We start from the raw sequence: 17,440 nt of genomic DNA on the forward strand, positions 1-17,440 counted from the left end.
ATAAATTCTATAAATTCTAAAATGTTTTTAATGTGTTATAGTTCATTTTCAGCTTTTTCATCTGATTCTTTTCTTCCTCTGCCCAAGTTGATCATCTGATCATAATTACTGTTCACTTTTTCTATTGGAGCCGACAACATACTGATCACAGAATTTAAACTCACTGTTGTATCATCTTTACAGCTATCTGTCTCTTATCTGAGGCCAGTTCCAATGATCGTTACTTCTTTGGATTTGTTTCTTTTTGGATTTTTGTATACCTCATGATCTTTTTGTTTTTGCTGAAAACTAATCATCTTGTATTGAAGAGCAGTGACAGAAGTAAACAGCTTCTATGCCTGAAAAGGAACTAGGCTTTACTGAAAGCACTGGGCTTACCTATTCAGAGTTAGGCTGGGTCTGTAGTTACCACTGTATCACAGGCTTCAAAGTTTTGTAGAGGCTTCTTATCATTTTGTGTTTCAGATAGAGTGTGTGGCTTTCCAGACTAAATTCTGTTCAACTACAAACTTAAGAGTTTCCCACAAGCGCCATTCCAAGTCCCAGCTATTCCACTTCTGACTCAGCTCCCTGGTAGTAATGTGCCTAGGAAGGCATGGAGGATGGCCTGAGCACTTAGGTTCCTGCTTCACCCTGGCTCAGCCCCAGTCACTGCAGCCGTTTGGAGAGAGAACCAGAGGATGGAGTATCTCTCTCCCTGCCTCTGTTTTTATCTCCTTTTCTCTCTGCCTTTCAAATACCTTTTTTTTAGTTCGAACTGAATAGCTAAGAATATATTTACTAAAAAAGAAAAATTTCTCCCTTAGATTAAATCCTTTACTGAAAATCAAGTGTGATCATAGTGTTTCTGTGGTATTATACAGAACAGAACACACAAAGGCCAGCATAGTGGGAAAAGTTGACACCTGCAATGCCAGCATCCCATAAAGCCACAGATCCATGTCCCAGCTACTCCACTTCTCATCCAGTTTCCTTCTAATGTTCCTGGAAAAATAGCAGAAAATAGGCCAAGAGTTTAGACTCCTGCCACGCCTTTGAGAGACCTGATGAAGTTCCTGGATTGACCTGGACCAGCCTTGGCCACTGGGGCCATTTGGGGCATGAGCCAACAAGCAATGAATCTCTGTAAGTATGACTTTCAAGTAGGTGAATCAAATCTTAAAAGTAAAAAAGAAGAAAAGAAGAAGAAGAAGAAAGTAGAGTCACATGTATAGTCTCTCTTGCAGCAATGTTTGAAACTACAGGAGTGGTCGAGATCAGCAGGTACCCAAATACGTAGGTAAAGGTCCTCTCTAAATCCTCTTACACTTCCTTCCGTCTGGATCTCTTCTGTTGTGATACCAGTATTCGCATGAAGATTTCCTCTGGCAAAATATTAAAATCTATGAGTCTATAATGTAAAATCCTACCTTAGGCAACCATTTTAAGTCAGGTAAAAGTAAGTTTACACACTTACTACTATCCTTTATTTACCACAATGTTAAAAAAAAAAAATCACTGTAATTTTTTTATTCAGATGTCACAAGGACAAATTTTCCAGTTGCATGCAGGAAAAAAAAATTTAATATGCTGTCTTCATATAGCAACTAATCCAAAATAGAAAACTATCCTTGTACCAACTGAAGTCTCAGGGACAGATGTACTGATTACAGATTTCAAGAACATGGCTCATGCTGTCGGAAAGGCTTTCTGCGGCAGATGTCCCATCTTGTGACTCATCTCATCATTTACTCATGCACTAATGTCCACTATGTTATGCCACTCACATCAAAACAACCAACCAGTGAAAAACCGTAAAATTTGTTCCTACAAATGTAAAGTTTCCATTTAAATTCAGATTGTTTCTAAAAGAAGCAAAAATGTCTTATCTGTACGTACTTTCTACCTTTTAATCACTTCTCTCATACAGAATTTCTGTATTCAACCTATTGTTGAGGGTTAGCAAGTCAATTACACAGAGACATACCACTGGCTACACCGGAAAACGACCTTTTACTGTACCTCTTACCTACTATTAAAATAAAAAGTGTCATTCCTAAAGCTTTTTACAAGGCGCAAGCCATTAGTTCTGAAACCTGTTCACCGAAATAATTACTTGAAGAAAATACTTGTCAACTTAAACAATGTCAATGTACTTAGTGCTGCTAACTTACTTACATAAATTATAATCAGAACTATTTAACAAGACATCAAAGGAAAAAAATTTCAGATTATTCACAATCCATTCATAAAATACTTTAAGCATCTAGACTGCTGTGTAGAGCTAACACTGGCATAAGTCTAAAAGAAGTTATGTGACAGTCTAAATATTTATTCTAGTATCAATCTTAAAGTCTTAAACAGTTACTTTGTTCCTTTTTAATAGAAGAAAATGAATAAAAATGGCTGTAAAGCACTTTTAGTTGGGAATTAAAAAATTAGAACAATACTATTAAAGTGATCATGAATGTATCATATCATAAGCTTTAAATTTCATTTGAAAATCAAATTGTATAATTGAAGGATTTTTACACACATGAGATTTTCTACATTTTATCTCCTAATGCAATATTTATTGAAAGTAAAATTTTAAATTAAGAAAAACCCTTAATAATATTTCTATCTTTTTATTTGCTACCAAAACTGTCATGTTAAATAGTAGTCAATAGCTGCCTACAACCAGTAAACAAATTCAGTTCAAGGCAAGAAGAACTACATTACCATTTAGTGGTTGCAATTTAGATTATTCTAGCGTGTAATACTTTAATTGTATAAAATAAAGCTGATGTCACAAATACAAAAGAACTTCTTGCAAAGCAAGTACCACAAGTAATTTCTATGCTGCCACTAATGGTTGACAAGTGATAAGCAATTTGTTCAAATGTATATGCTATGCACATAAGACAACAGGTGGTTCATAAAAAAGAATTATTTTTATAATATGCCTTGTCAGAGTCTCTCACATCTTTGAACAGCTAACAAATTTCTTAAAAAGGGAAATACAGTATTCAAAAAAAAATTTTTTAAACACTGAATTAGATTAACAAGCTTTAACAGCAGGCTAAAATGTTTATATAAGAAAATTTATCCATAAACCCTCAATATATATTATATGTTGTTAATACATTAAACAGATTTAAAACAGGTAATAACATTTTTAAATTTGTAAAAGATCTGCCTTTACTAGTTGATATCTTGGAATTGTTATTCAGGGTTGAAGAAAACTTCCCCATAAAAATCAAACAAAAGAGTAAATAACCAACCTAATTAGACAGCAGTGTTAGAGATGTTCTCTCACCGATGGGAGAAAAAGATGCAGAGATGGCAGTGTCCAGAATGACTAACATTCCCCTATACTATCATCACCTAAACATTAACTTTCAATAAAGCTGTGGAAATTATGTTGTTCTGATGTTGTAGTTTTTAAAAAGCACAGAGCAATTGAGAAAGAAAGAAAAGCAAAAACCTGAGGCTCTGTACTCACTATCCACTTCCCTATGCCAGTGAATTTAAGGAAGGGGGAAAAAAAAAAAGAAATTAAGCCACTGGAAAATGAACAAAAACAAACTGGCAAGTGTGATCTACAAACTGCATAATTATATTCATATAACCAAAGAATACCAAATTACCTTCAAAATTCATATTAAAATATTAGATAACTATATATCTCAACCAATTTTTAATGCAATTTAATCAAATATTCATTTGTAAGCCTGAAGCTTGAAATACCTATCCAAAGGCTTTTTAACTGTCCTTGTGGATGAAAGCCCTGGCAATCTGCAGCAAAATTTTGCACGTAATTCTTGCAAAACAAAAATTGTAAAACTGAGTAACAAATAAATTTCATTGATCTACAATGCGTGAAAACTGAAGAAACCCATACAGAATACAACACAGAAGTAGGCAGACTCATAAAGACTAACTAATAAAGGCTACTGCACATTTTCAAGTTACATAGCTCTGTGGTTCTCCAAGGATGAGGCACATACCCTTGGGGTCTGTAAGGGCAGTATTAGATCACAATAATATATTAAGATGTTATTTGCCTTCATTGTGCAGATATTTGCAGTAACATTCGCAAAGCAGTGGTGAGAGAAACTGCTAACATCTCAGTACGAATCTATACCACTGATTGTTGTATGCTTCATAATAATTTTTTTTTAATCTAAGGGTAGGCATTTGGTCCAAAGGCTAAGTAAGGCACCACTTGAAACACCTGCATCTCGTATCACAGTGCCTGTGTTTCAAGTCCCAGCAGCACTCCTAGTTGCAGCACTTGTTAAGGTACATTCTGGAAGGCAGCAGTTGATGGCTTCAGTATTCTAGCCCTTGCCACCTATATGGAAGGCCAAGACTGAGGACCAGATTCCAGGATTCTAGCTGGCCCAGCCTAAATGTCAGAGCCATCAGAGAAGTGAACCAGCAGACAGGATATCTCTCCCTCCCTTCCTTCCTCTCTCTCCCTACCCTGCATTTCAAAAATTTTTTAATTTTATTTAAAAAGAATTCGGTTTGGCAGTAGACAATGCAGGCAGCTCATAAGAAAGACAATTTGAGTCCCTGTCACTCTAATTTCAATCCAGCTCCCTGCTAATGAGACTGAAAAAAGCAGAAGGTGGTCCAGGTCTACTGGCCAGTATAGGACACCCACACAAAGCTCCTGGCTCCCGGATTCCATCTGGCCCAACCCTGGCCACTGTGGCCACGACGGGGAGAATCAGCAGATGAAAGATTTCTCAGTCTCTCCCCTATTTCTCTAAATCTCTGCCCTTTCAAATAAAACAAAAAATCTTCAATAATTCAGTTTTACTTAAGAAAGTCCTTGTTTAGTCAGTAAGAATTTTATTTTATTATATCTCTGCCCTTGGGTACAATATTTTCAATATGCTAGGCAACGAGGCAGAAGCACATATAAAACCTTTGGTCTGCATAACAAAACAATGGCTGTCAGACAAAAACATCTCATTTTGTATGGAAAATTATTTCTACTCAAAAGAACAACTGACAACCAAACTGTGATTGCTTAGTCTTCCTATCTGGCAGTCATTTTATTGTAACTGATAAAAATTCAGGCCTTCAGGTGAAAATCAGGTATTTGGAAACTTACATCTGCCATTATGAACTTCCCAAACAGTTTAAAAATTTGCTGATATGACTTATGACAATACAATCAGGTGTGACTTTTTTGATAGTGAAATTCATCGAGATTTGGAAGATTCCTATCACTGAGAATCAATATTTCTCAAATGCCCAAACGGGTAAGTCATTCAAAGAACAAGATAAAATAAATAAAATTTTTAACAAGCACAAGATAGACTCAGAAACTTTAATGTAACAGAATTTTTAAAATTATGATTATCAGTTAGAGTACATACTCTAAAAACATTATTTCTTAAGTTCTGATTTAATAGTAAAGAAAAATATCCAATTGTGTGAAAATACTTCTCCCTTTCAATCATTTATCCGTGTGAATTCAATTTTCTTCCTATACTCCAAAAGAGCATATTACAACAGATTAAATGTACAAGCAGATACAATAATCCAGCTGTCCCATCATAGCATTTTCAAGAGGATAAAACAATCCCATTTGTCAAGTATTTTTTGTCCTAGGAAATATAGTTGCTTTTCAAAAAATAGATAATACTAATATATAATGGGGTTAATACTATTTTAAAATAAATTAAGAAAATTTTTGAATCTTCATTTTAACTTCTCTTATGGTAAATATTGATTGCTATTTATCTACATAAACACAAGTTTGGGAGAGCCTGTAATTGTTTTAAGAAATTTTATAAAAAGGTCTTAAGACCAAAAGAGTTTAAGAATCATTTAGAATTTATTAAACTCTGGGGGCCAGTACCATGGCTCAACAAGTTAATCTGCCACCTTCGTGATCTGGCAACCAACATAGGTGCAGGTTCATGTCCTGCCTACTATACTTCTCAGCCAGCTCCTTGCTTATGGATGGTCCAAAGCCTTGGGAAACTAGACCCACATGGGCTAGACCTAAAAGAAGCTTCTGACTGCTGGGTTTCAAATTTGCTCAGCTCTGGCTTTTGTGGCCATTGGGGGAGAGAATCAGCAGTCAGAAGATCTTCTCTCTGTTTCTCCTTCTATCCATAAATCTGTCATTCCAATTAAAATTAAATCTTAAAAACAAGAATTTACTAAACCCAACTCCTTTCAAAACCTAGTCCACCTTTATACAGGACTGCAGGTAGCTGAAAAGTTGTAACTTTTATATAACAATAAATGTCCTTGAGCAATAAAGACTAGTTGAGAGAGAACAGTGATAGCAATCAGAAAGCATCAGTGCTTTTGGAACACCTGGCTTTCCCCAAACCTAGCATAGGATGTGGTAAAGGCAAGCCTGGAACATCCTTCATGCCATACCACATAGTAAGAAAGCCATCAAAAGGATCTGCAGTGCTAAGGAAAGAGCTAGAAGCCAAGGTCAAACTTCTGCCCTGAACAAACTGAATATTAATGTGGGTGATAATGACCATGGATTGAAACACAAATACTTACATCTACAAATCTGAATGGTGATCCAAAGAGTATCATTACTGGCAGCTCCAGAAAAAGTATAATCAGGGCCCAGCACAATGGCTGAACTGGCTAATCTTCCCTCATTCAAGCTTCAGGATTCCGTATGGGCACCAATTCATATCCAGGCTGCTCCACTTCCCATCCTGCTCCCTGTTTGTGGCCTGGGAAAGCCGTAGAGGACGGCCCAAAGCCTTGGGACCCTGCACCCATGTGGGAGGCCAGAAAAAGGCTTCTGGCTTTTTTTTTTAAATGATAATTTGTACAAAGAGTAAATTCAAGAAATCCTTCTGGAAATCAACAAGACTTTAAATAGCAAGAGCCACTAAAAACAGTGTTATCATTTCAATTATTAATTTCCCTCCAATAAATATCTTTAGAAGAAAATAATTCAATAAAGGAAAAATGATACATGAATCAAGTCACTCATTTGAGAATTATCTATTATATCAAAAACAACTGACAATGAAAAAAGACCACTGACACAATGAAAATTTATTACTTCACTAAAAATATTAATAATATTAAAGCTATTCCAAAATAAGAAAAAATGATACAATTAAAAAACACCCTTATATAGTGAATACAGGCTGGCAAGGCTCTGCTAAAACCCTGCTTCTACCATTTACTAGCTATACGATTTAGGACAAACCTTTCCAACTCCCAGACACTGTTTTCTCATCTCTAAAATGGGTAACAATATCAAGGTTCCTAGGAGAATCACCATAAAGTTCTGGCCCCCGATCCAATGAATTTCTTTCTCTTTCACTCAACTGAGAATCTTCCTATTTCTGGGACCATGTGTACATAACAAAGCAAATCTAAAGGGGCTAGCATTGTGGTACAGTAAGGTCACCTCCTGTAGTGCCAGTATTCCATATGGACATTAGTGCAAATCCCTCCATTTTCACAACTACTACATTATTAATATTTAAATAATAAGCTCAACTGAGGGAGAAAATTATTCTCAAGACACTATAAAGTAATATATAATCAATAGTCTGATTTATCGGGCAATTCATAATGCAAAAAACCTTCGCAGCTAGCCTGAAAAGGGCAAACCAGTTGTCCCTACATCTCAGATTGGGGTGGGAGAAGAATATAGACATATTAGGGGACATTAGGACTGTGGATAAGCAAATCCCAGGCTCATGGACAGTCTGGGGGTTCTCAGGGAATACCCTGACCTCCTCAATACAAAAACAAAATTGATTCTAAAGGACCAGTGTTCTTACACAGCACCTGGCCTTGGAACAGTTACTGCCTTTCCTTCAACTGCCAGGGGCAGCAAGTGGTACTACCAAGACAAAACTCAAAATCATAAAGCACTGATGTAGCAAATGTTATCTGGCACATGACAAATGGTTTAAGCATGCCATATAAAGTCTACAAAAAGCCAAATTATAAGGAAATTGAAGATTCACTATAAAAAATACATTTCACTCAGGTAAGTATAGCAATTAATTCTTAAGTTATATAACAATGCTCTTACAATTATGGAACATGCAGTTCAAGATTTAATGCTCAGAAATCTAGAGACTCTCCAGGAACCTTACAGGTTGCCCTCACAATCCTGAATGGTTTTCACTGATTAGTGATGCAACAGTAAGAAAAATGACAATACAGTTGCCTAGAAGACGGGAAACAAGACATCTGAAATATGTCAAAGACATTCAAGAAAAACTGCCTCAACTGCCTAAGCAGATATACAAGACCACCATAAATACACAAATGCTTGAAACTTAAGATATAGCGGGAAGATTAAGTAGCTCCATACGATACTGCAAAGTGGATGGAACTGTTCCCTGCTGCTACAGTATGTTCCACAGGAAACACAAGTTGCTTGTTAGAATGCATTGTGCTTGTAGATGAGAACCACTGCATAATTTCCTAACCCACTGGATTTATATAGAGGAGACAAAGAGAACATATGGTTTTTGGTCAGAATGTTTACTACAATCCAATACTAGATTAATTTAATAGATACTGCTGAGGAAAATTACAGACCTATGGAAAAAAATTTCATTATTTTAGGATACAATCAAAGACAGCTTTATATTGGCAATTTGTGTCTAGGCAAAATGTGTGACTCATTTGCAAGTTTTAAGCATCAGGCTTACTTACAGGGAAGGGGAAGGTTTATGTTTGTGGTAATTAAAGGTGATTTTCAAAACATATAAACACCTAACTTAACCTATGGGGGTGGAAGCAATTAACAGAGGCATTTTTACCTTCTTACTTAATAGTTCAATAATATAGTAGTGCCTCCAGGGCTATTATTCCATATGAACCAACAACTTAAAATATTTTTTTTTCTATCAATGCTACCACTAGCTTTTCCAGACAAACATTCACAACAAAACTAAAACAGCTCTCTGGAATCTTACTGCCGAACACTTCAGTCATATGAAATTCAAGTACATACAAAAGTGGGCCCAGCACAGTGGCTCAGATGGCTAAACTTCCAACTCCACGTGCTGGTTGATGACTCAGCTGTTCCACTTCTCATCCAGCTCCTGCTAATGGACTGGGAAAGCAGAGGAGGGTGGCTCAAAAATCCCTGGGATCGGGCCCGGCGCGGTGGCGCAAGTGGTTAAAGGTCCTCGCCTTGCACCCCCGGGATCCCATATGGGTGCCGGTTCTAATCCCGGCAGCCCCGCTTCCCTTCCAGCTCCCTGCCTGTGGCCCGGGAAAGCAGTGGAGGACGGCCCAAAGCTTTGGGACCCTGCACCCATGTGGGAGACCCGGAAGAGGCTCCTGGCTTCAGATCGGCATAGTATCGGCCCATTGCGGCTCACTTGGGGAGTGAATCATCGGACGGAAGATCTTCCTCTCTGTCTCTCCTCTCTGTATATCTGCCTTTCCAATGAAAAAATAATAAAAATAAATCTTTAAAAAAAAAAAAAAAATCCCTGGGATCCTGCACCCAACTGGGAGACCCAGATGAGGCTCCCGACTTTGGATCAGATCAGCTCCAGGGACTGCAGCCGTTTGGGGAGTGAACCAGTGGACAGAAGATCTTTCTCCTCTCTATAAATCTGCATTTCCAACAAATATAAATCTTTTTTTAAAAATGAAAGATGTGCCACTAATAACAAAGGAAAAATGATAAGGGTTTCCTTTCTCCTACTCAAAATCTCTAAATATCTGCACAAAAATCCTCTACGTAGATTAATCAAAGTTCTATCTTCATAAGAAATTGACCAATTTGTGAAAGGCAAAGGTCAAAAAAAAGTACAGACAAGTTTAAGGTTGTGTCTGGGGAAAAGTGTTGATATTTTCTAAAAACTTTAACTCTTTCAAAATGTAAAGAAATGGCAACAAAATCAGAAGGTATAACTAGCAGCTATTCCAAAAACGAACTCTCTTTTAAGAAAATAAATTTTGGAAAGCAAAATCAAAGAGAACCTAATCATTGGCTAACAGCTTATACACATCATATGAAAGAAAACAATGAATTCCTATGTTCCAAAAACTGACAGACCTCAGATTTGCAAAGGACATTAATCATAAATATAGTTGACCCTCATCTTTGCTAGTCATCATTTTACAAATAATATACAAAACTAGATGCTATTGCTGAGAGAAGGTTGAGCAAAAAACAATAACATCATTTGCTTAAATAATTTTTCAACCATTCAAATTAATGGGTAAGAAAAATTACAAGTAAGTATCATGTCCTGTGTCTTACAAGCTTCATGAAAACAGCCCAACTCATAATGTTAAATTAGAAAAGGTCAAGGGTTTACTTAAGCCCCTACTTTTACTGTTGCCCATCTTCACTGCCCACAAAAGGGAAAAAAAGACAAAAATTTCCACCCTGGCTTTCTAATCTCTGAAAAGGGGCCTCTCTACCTATCCACTGCATCATGGAACAAAGCAGATGAGCCAATACCAAAAGCTAAAAAGCAGAAACTAGTTCATACATTTCCCTCTTGTTCAAAATTTCTCCACCAAACATCAGGTTGATCAATATCACTAAAAGGGCTGTTGTGTCCATTTTATGTCTGCACTTTCTCTTTTACACACATCCGCAGAGAATCTATTCCCTTAACCAAGTTCTCTCCTCCTGGCACATAAAACCAATGACTTTAACATCTCAGGGAATCACAGACAATAGTCAAAAACTGTCAACAAAAGCAGCAAAGACTCTATTGTCATGCAATACCAGTCATCTTTTCTTTTTAATTCTGAGGCCTCAAGTCAGTTCAACCGATGTTTTAGTTGATTGTTAAGTATTTAGTCATCTGATCCAGTATACTCTGACAGCTCCTCAAACACTGATGAGACTATGTATTTTTCTACACAGAATTCACTAGAACACCATACAATGCCATAAATTTAAGTCTGGATCTCTTTTTTAAGCCTGTATTTCTTATCCTTACATCCATGTAACTCAACTCATACTATTCCTGGAACTGTTCTCTTTGACATTCTGTATCATTAATTTTATGTAGTATTCACTTCACACTTAATGGATACTGCTTTTTCTATCCTGTATCTACATAATTTTCCGTTTCCTTTCATAACCAGACGAAGGGCCCAAGAATCCTGAGCCACACAAGGTTTCTTGGATATAGGAGGTAGGCAGGCTACACTACCAGCCAAATTGAAAGGAGCAAGAAATACCAACTCCAAAGGAACAAGGAGAGATTAAACTCACCCTAAGCAATTCTACAGGGCTAGAGAATTGTTTTTTTCTACCAAAAGCTATTGCGATATTTACAATATCTTTCACAAACCATACAAATTATCAACTTAAAAATGAATATGCTGGTCCTGGAATGATGGATCAGTTACTAAATTCTTGCCCTATATCCGCCCAGGAACTCATATAGATGTAGGTTCATGTCCCAGCTGCTCCATTTCCCTTCCCATCCAGCTCCCTGCTTGTGGCCTGGAAAAGCAGTAGAGGATGGCCCAAAGCCTTAGGACCCTGCACCCATGGAAGAAACTCCTAGTTTCTGGCTTCAGATCAGCTCAGTTCAAGCCATTGCAGCCATCTGGGAAGTAAGCCAGCCGATGGAAGATCTTTGCCTCTGCTCTCAGTAAATCTGAATTTCCAGTAAAAATAAATAAAAATACAGAGAGGAAGATCTTCCATCTGTTGATTCACTCACTCCTCAAACGGCCACAAAGGTCAGAGCTGCGCCAATCCACAATCAGGAGCCCAGAGCCTCTTCTGTGTCTCCGTCGTGGGTGCAGGGTCCCAAGGCTTTGGGCCATCTTTAACTGCTTTCCCAGGCCGCAAGCAAGGAGCTGGATGGGAAGTGGGGCTGCTGGGATTAGAACCAGTGCCCACATGGGATCCCAGTGCATGCAAGGCAAGGACTTTAGCCGCTAGGCTACAACACCTAGCAAAAAAAAAAAAAAAAAAACTTTAAAAAAATTAAAAATAAAAACAGAAGCAGAGAGCTCCCTTCCACTGACTCACTCCCCCAAAATCCAGATTGGTCAGTACTGGGCCAACACCAAAACTGGCAGCCAGTACCCAATCCATGCCTCCCAGGTGAAGTGCACTCCATTCCAAGGTCTTAACCACTACAGCAAATCTATCTTTTAATCTCATTTTTTAGGAACTTTTCTCTTTTGAATAGTTTTTCTGATTTAAAAAAAAAAAAACAGTACCTTGCAGAAACTAGGACAGATATAGACATATAGAGTGTGAACTCTTTGCTTATTTGCTACCTTGTATAAAATAAAACATACCATTAAGAATTTATAAAATATTTAATGTTTTCAAAGTAATAGTGGTGGAGTGTAGTCCAGCAATTATGACACTGGTAATGATCCCCGTGTCCTGCATCAGAGTGCCTGGGTGTGCTATCTGCCTCCCATCCCTGACTGCAGCTCCCTGTTCATTCAGACACGAGAAGGTGACGATAGTAGTGCAAATAATTGAGTTTTTTACACCATCATGGAAGATCTGGAATGAGTTTCTGGCTCCTAGCTCTTGCCTCAGTCATTGGGGGCTTTTGGGGAATAACGCTAGCAAATAAATGAGAGCTCTCTATCCGTCTCTCAAAAAAGTTGTGTGAGCTTGTCTTAAGATGTATTTATCTTTATTTCAAAGGTAGTTTACAGAGAGAATGGGAGAGACAGAAATCTTCCACTCACTGGTTTACTCCCTAATTGGCCCCAATTTGACTGGAGCTGGGCGTGTTAGGAGCCTGGAGCTTCCTCTACATCTTCCATAGGGGTACAGGGTCCCAAGGACCTGAGCCATCCTTTGTTGCTTTCCCTGGCACATTAGCAGATAAGTGGAGCAGCTGGGACTCGAACTGCTGCCTAAGCCTCCTAACTTCAGTTTCTTGCTAGAACACTCCCTAGCAGACAGCAGTGATAGCTCAAGCTCTTGGGTTCTTTCCATGGAAGACCTGATCAAGTTAAAGGCTTTGGTGGGACCAGACCTGGCCACTGGGAGCATCTGTGCTTTCTCTCTCTCTCTCATTTAAAAAAAAAAAAAGAGGGGAACCCTCGGAATATGCCTAATGTGCAGTTCTCTGAAGAAGAATGGACACACTAAAACACTAATTTGCTTCCTCATTGTCTTTCATACATACTCACAGCATCTTAAACATACAAATTTAAAATGCAACATAGCAGAAGGGTTTGGTGAAACACTGAAAACAGAAAAAATCTTAAAAATAAAAGAAAGAGGAATTTGACCCAAGTTGCTAGCTAGATACCTTAGGAAAACTATTAAACTTCTCACTCTCAATTTCCTTTTCTGTACAACTAGGATAACACCAATCCTGCAGAATTGCCAAGATTAAATAGTATGACACATCAGAAAGAGCCTGGCATAGTACCTGATGACCAGTGCTTGACAATCATTTCCCTTCTTCTAGCAATCAATGTAAATTGCCAACAATTCAGACACATGCTAATGACTTTAACAGTGAATTGTCTGCAATGCCACAACTGCCAAGGACTGTATATATTCTGGGGAGAGAGTCTAAAACCATATAAACACTCCCCACATTTCATCCCTGGTATGAGCTTGAACTACAAGCTTATATTACTGTGTAACAGTAAAGATAAATATCCGGGAGAAGATAAGCACTTCAGAAACAAGCCTAACTCTGTTTTTATCAGAGGGAGAGAAGGCTGATTTCAAGTTACTGTCTCTGTTGCAACTAACAGAAGTCAGTAAGCATCAGGAAGGGCCTTCCATCTCATCTACAAAGATGCAATAAATTTCAAGTTAGAGCTAGGAAAGGGTATCTTTTCTAATACATATCATATAGTTATAGATATAGACAGAGATAAAAATATACATACAAAATGGAAAACACATAAGTTTTCACCTTGCTAACGCTGCCACAGTGTTCACCAGTAGGATTTAGCCTAAATTTCAACACTGCTTTTGGCATGACTTAAGTATTACAATGTAACTGTGCTTTTAACCTTACCTCTTTCTTTCTAACCCTCATCTTTCATCAATCAGTTTAACTGTTGGGAGACAGTTAAAATTCCTTTTTAGCAGTTAGCAGACCATAATAAGTGAAACTGAAGTTCACATAAAAAGTTCAAAACAAATTTATAAAATTGAACTGAAACACTTGTGAAATAACTTAGGAAAGAAGGAGGCCCTTTCTTCTCCCTCCATGATCACATGCACACATGTTCACACATGCACATATCAACTTACCTGGAAATGACCAAACTGTACCTGAAATGTCCTATTCTGTAGTTACAACGAATCATATGCTACACAATTAACAGTTCCGTATATCAGAACTAAGCATATGTGCTTCTAAGTTGGGAAATTTTAAAAAACTATCCCACAGCTCAGAAAGCAAAACTCTTGGTTCTAGCCTACAAGGTCATTTCTCTTAAAAACCCGATGAGAAACTTTAACAAGTTTTATCTATAAATAGCTTGACAGTAGGTGCAGTGATGCAGCCAAAGGTGCTGTCCTTCAAATAACACGCACATGCCTTAGCTTCCTGGGGAAATACAGCTTCTAACACAGCTTTTAAAAGCCAAGGACTCAGTGAAATCAATAGCCTTGTCATGTTCAAAGCTTTAAAAATCTAACAATAGGAAGTTAAACTACCTTTAAAAATTGGTGAAAACAAGTTACATTTGTTCATGATATCCTGGAGTAGGGAACCATTTTTTAAAATAAGACATAAAACCAGTGTTTTCAGAGTAGTTAAAATGTACAAATTTTAAAATAATCTGATTCCCACAATATGGTTGCAGTAATCCTATTCTATATTTAATCCTACCTGTGAAGAATTCTGTTTATTTGGAGATGATTGGAACCTATCACTGAATCCCATATTCCTTCTTCACAGAGTCTCTAAATTATGTTCTTTCCCTCAACTCTCATTCAATTGTCCAAACTTGAGTTTAACTTGAGTTTTCATTATTTTACCATTAAATACCACAAAAGCTTTCTTCACTAAACGTTTTTCCCACTCAAATCAAATCAGGACATGTTGCTATGTAATTGCTTCTAGCAACTACAACTTCATAAATGGTGACAGGTTCCCTTTCCCTTAAAGTGGATGAAATCCACATTTTTCACTTAACAAAACTACAAACTGTCAATACCAACATACAAATAATACTGAATGAATTTCATGGGTCCAGCACAGAGGCCTAATGGTTGAAGTCCTCATTTTGAATGCGCTAGGATCCCATACGGGTGCCGGTTCTAATCCCAGTGACCCCACTTCCCATCCAGCTCCCTGTTTGAGGCCTGGGAGAGCAGCTGAAGATGGTCCAAAGCCTTGGGACCCTGCACCAGTGTGGGAGACCCAGAAGAGGCTCTGGGTTCCTGGCTTTGGATTGGCTCAGCTCCAGCCATTGCAGTCGCTTGGGGAGTGAATCAATGGACAGAATAGCATTCACGAGGTTTTTGCAGTGATGAAGGTGTTTGGTATCCTGATTACTAGAGTGGTTTCAGAAGTCTATACAAATGTCAAAAGGCATATAATTCGGTTTTAGTGTATATTTTAAACCAATCCATGTGCATTGATACATATTTCTATTTTTATTTTTTATTTTATTTATTTGTTTATTTATTTATTTATTTATTTTTTAATGAGAGAGATACAGCAGGCTTCTACTGCTACTTTATTTCCCAAATGCCGCCAATAGCGTGGGATGCAGCCAAATCTGCAAATTCATCTGAGGTGTCTCTCACAGGCCACAGACTCTCAGTTATCTGAGTCACTGTCACGGCCTCCCAGGGTCTGCATTAGCAGAAAGTTGAAGTCAGTGATAGAGACAGGCATTCACTATGAAAGCTGAGGTCCTAACTGCCATGCAAAACTCACACTGTTACCAATGTATGTTTGAAGGCTGTTTCACCCAACAAATATGCTAACAAACATGCCAGTAAGAAATACTATTTTGAAAGCAAGTTTAAACAACACTACATGAATATATTTTCTGTACTTAATAAATTGATGTATGATAGACTGATAACTTCATTATAATTATACCAAAACCCAAAGTATAAATAGCTACACCAATCTACTAGTTTTTTTCTAGAAACATGACATCATCTCTAATACATGCCATCCTAAAATTATTAAGTAAGCGCAGTGAGTATAACCAAAACTCCTAACCAGGCATGTGTTCAGTGCATTAGTTACACCACCACTTGGGGCACCCACCCCCTAATCAAACTACCTGGGCTAAACACCCAGCAACATCTCCAAGTCCCAGTTTCCTTCTAATATGTATCATGGGAGATAGCAGGTAATGTCAATTAGTTACATTCCTGCCACCTGTTACGAAACTTGGTTTGTATTCCCAGCTCACACTCCCCACTTCCTCTTGCTGACATCTGGAGAACAAACTAGCAGGAAGAAGCAATCTCTCTGTGCCTCAAATAAAAAAAAAAGAAGTATGGTGAAGTATATACCAAATCTGTTTTCATTTCCAGAAGGATTAGAAAAAATAGAACTAAATTCATTTTCTTCTAGTGATTAGCAAAATACATCAGATAGGTCTAGATAACAAACAACAAAGACATTATAATTATTATTGTTATTGATTCATTTGAGACCATCAACAAGACCTTACAATCACTTGAACTGCCTGAACTCTGAAAATTTTATATCAAATATCTCCCTAAGCACACAACACATCCTCCCTCCCACCTAGCAGACTTGCCCTGAAATCATTATCAAGCCAGCTTCGAGTGTTTCGTTTTTCAGTCCTACCTTGGTTTCACACTTGGCTCTGCCTCTGTCTTCAAAACAATGACATCAGGCACCAGAACATATGGAAATGAACCAGAACCAGAAGAACACAGAGGTTCTTAGAGCACACAGGTTTCAAGCCAATACACTTTGGAATTACTGCCTCCTAGCTCCCTGTCCCCAGACTTCCCAGTGACCACTTTCCTTGACTCCAACAAACTCTCAAAGAGGTCTCTTGGTATCCACTTAGAGCTAAGGTACTCAGTCCACTACTTCTCAAATTATGACTTACCAGACCAACGAGTTTTAAAGGACATACAACTTATATCACTAAATGTTTTATTTGATTCCAAGGACAAAATACTTGACCATTCCAATCATCATAAAATTAATAAAGGTACACTGCTATAGATATCTAGTCATGGATTGGGACCAATAAAAGCATTGACCCTCAGCAAAATATGTATTTCCTTTGCTTTAATTTGCTTGAATAATAAAAAACCATAAAACACACTCTAGACCTGAGCCCTAACCTAGCTCTTCTACTCTGTCAGAAAATTACTATGTTCTTGATTCATGAAGTCAAAAGAACTCGGACCAACCCAGTTTTCTTGTTTTCTACCTTTGAATTACTTATCTCCCAGTAAAGATTCTTCTGTACCCCTTCATCTCTCACATGCCTTTCTCTTCTCTGTTATAACATAAGCCTCTCCTCTATCATTCTGTGATATTTCCCAACACATGAAAAA

The 17,440-nt window shown here is 37.6% G+C and overlaps 1 protein-coding gene across 2 annotated transcripts in view; it reads right to left on the reverse strand.

Annotated features, from left to right (window-relative positions):
• OLA1 (Obg like ATPase 1) overlaps positions 1 to 17,440 on the reverse strand; it is a 144,577-nt gene that overhangs the window by 99,754 nt on the left and 27,383 nt on the right. The gene's annotated exons all lie outside the window — the stretch shown is intronic.

The sequence above is a fragment of the Ochotona curzoniae genome, unplaced genomic scaffold (assembly GCF_017591425.1).
Source record: "Ochotona curzoniae isolate NIBS_2020 unplaced genomic scaffold, NIBS_Ocur_1.0 contig_2210, whole genome shotgun sequence".
Lineage (NCBI taxonomy): Eukaryota > Metazoa > Chordata > Mammalia > Lagomorpha > Ochotonidae > Ochotona > Ochotona curzoniae.